We start from the raw sequence: 2,645 nt of genomic DNA, 5'->3' as shown, positions 1-2,645 counted from the left end.
GCATAGTTTGAGTTTACAAGAATACAACATTAACAATGAATAAATCCAGACAAGGATTTATTTCAGGGGACACCTCTGACTACACCCATATTTAAAATCAAGCAATTAAACGGTATAAATTTGGAGATTTTCGGACGTTAAAGTCCCACATTTCTAGGGTAAAATGATCGTTCAAATCTGAAACTTAAGGTGCTATAAAAGGACTTTGCTCCATAGTTCCAGGCAATGACATGATGATATATTTGAGTAGAGGACATCTGTGACTACACCCATACTGAAAATCAAACATTTTTACTGTATAATTTTGGAGATTTTTGGAAGCAAAGTCCCAAACTTCTGCTGTTAAATGAGTAAAAATTTGAAATTGGAGGTGCCATAAAAAAGACTGTGGTCCATAGTTCCAAGCAATGACTGACATATTTGAGTACAGGGCATCACTTTAGAGAGGGGGAATGAGATGCAAAGGGCCACAGGTCAGAGTTCAACCCGGGCCCACTGCGTTGAGGAGTAAACCCTTTATATATGGTCCACCCCTTCTACCGACTGAACTATACAGACACCCAACAAGTTTTGTACTTTTACTTAAACCTACATTGTGTATTTTTTGTTTTTTGTTGTTTCTGCAAACCCCATGTAGCACCTCCATCTTGATGCTGATTTAGATGGGAGAAATTCTTACACTATGTAGCTTTAAGGCTGAACCGAATCCTCCCCTTATCCCTAACCCTTTGTCTTATCCCTCGTTGTGCGCGTTCACGTGCGAGCTAGTGCTGTCCGAATCCCTCGTCTTGATCGAGTGTTAGGGCTTAGGGGAGGGTCAGATGTCCCTTCCAACGGCAGTAAGAACGCGACCTTACTTCGCCACATTGCACAACAAGGAACATGGCTGCCGGGTCAACCGGAGAGAAATGTAAGTATTCTCGGCTTAAAGAATAGTTTTAAAAATTACGCACGGTTTTTTTGTGTGCGCTACACAGTCCTGTACATATATAGTTGCAACCATGTTCTTATTGAAACGTTTTTAAAATGGCTAGTTTGCTAACGTTACAATGCTTGATGACGTAACCGTAACCAAGTAGTGTCCGATTTCTTAGGGATATGTCTCCTCCCCTAGCCCTTAGCACTCTGCGTGTAGGGCCTAATGTTAGGGATAAGACAAAGACAAAGGGATAAGGGGAGGATTCGGATTCAGCCTTAGTAACATTTTGAATGCAGGTAATTGCAGGGACATACGGACATAGGTAAGACTGTAGGTTGTAGATATGGACCCTACGGTAGCCTGATATGAACCACTCAAACTATGTAACTAGACATCATGGCGGTGATAGCCAGAATCCTGACTGATAGACCATACCGTAATTGTTGCTGTGTTTTATCAACAAGTGATGTATGTATTTAAGTGTCCTGTTTCTGCCATAGCTATAGGTTTATTCATAAAATCACTGTTCTAATTCAACATGTCAGTCCCATATGGTCTGGTGGTTAGGATTCCTGGTTTTCACCCAGGCAGGTGAAAGCTTCAAGATAAAACTTGCTTAAGAAGCGTCTTCGTTCACAAACAAGAGAAGGCCTGTTTCTGGCCAAACAATGAATTGAGTCACAGTGATGGGAATAATGGCGTTATAAATAACTCGTGTACTAACGGAGTTACTTCTTTCAGTAACGAGTAATGTAATTGATTACTTTTCCCATCTTAATATCGTCATTACACCATTACTTACTTTTCTTCCACCAGACACTAGATCTCTGAGATTTATTTTACTGTTCTTCCTTGGTTAGTGGGCAGTGCACGAGACGAGCGCATGAATGCTGACGATTGGCTGAGGTTGAGTTAAATGTCATGGTAAGCCAATCAGAGGTAGAGTTGGGCGGTGTTCGAAAGCACGATAGTTGGAAACACACACCAAACAACACAAGAGAGTCAGTTGTGTTATTTGTATCGATCCACTATATAAACAGAATATCTACATGCATGGCATTTGATTGGAGGCTAGTCTCACTTTGTCCCACAGCAACATTAAAATTATAGATTTGTGTAAATCTTTTCTGTTAGTAATGTATTCTATTAAATGTCCATTTCATTATAACATTCAGATTTATCATAAATAATTGAACATGAACATGTATTTCAAGGTCCGTTAAAGAGGGGTGGAGGTGGGGTCACATTTGAGCATTTAAAATGTACTTGAAAGTAACGCAATAGTTACTTTCTGAAGTATCTAATTACTTTTATAATTTCTAACTGAATAACTAATTTAGTTTATTAGTAAGTAACTAGTAACTGTAACTAATTACTTTTTAAAGTATACTTGCTTCCAATACTGTTATTCATGAAATGCTCCGTTATTAACATATAGTCCCATATGGTCTAGTGGTTAGGATTCCTGGTTTTTACCCAGGTGGCCAGGGTTCAACTCCCAGTATGGGTATCAGACTTTAGCTGGTAATCAAGCAGATGGATAAGGATTTGAATCTAGATCGGTTGTATCGTTCGTTACGGGCTGTCAATGTTGCTGCAAGAACAAAGCCCGGAGCTTCTGCTTGATGTTGGTAACAGATGATCAGTGGTGGAGGAAGTATTGAATCGAATAGCCAGAGATATATTTTACTTTTACTTTAGTAAAGTAGAAGTAAAACAATGACAA

General features: G+C 39.3%; 1 non-coding gene across 1 annotated transcript; it reads left to right on the top strand.

Moving 5' to 3' along the window:
- Positions 1-2,357: 2,357 nt before the first annotated feature.
- trnak-uuu lies at positions 2,358-2,429 on the top strand. The gene has a single exon. It is a non-coding gene; the product is annotated as a tRNA-Lys (tRNA).
- Positions 2,430-2,645: the final 216 nt, after the last annotated feature.

Source organism: Perca fluviatilis, chromosome 8, assembly GCF_010015445.1.
Source record: "Perca fluviatilis chromosome 8, GENO_Pfluv_1.0, whole genome shotgun sequence".
In the NCBI taxonomy this organism is placed as follows: domain Eukaryota; kingdom Metazoa; phylum Chordata; class Actinopteri; order Perciformes; family Percidae; genus Perca; species Perca fluviatilis.
The sequence above is the reverse complement of the archived record's forward strand: the minus strand, read 5'-3'. Positions and strand labels throughout refer to the sequence as shown.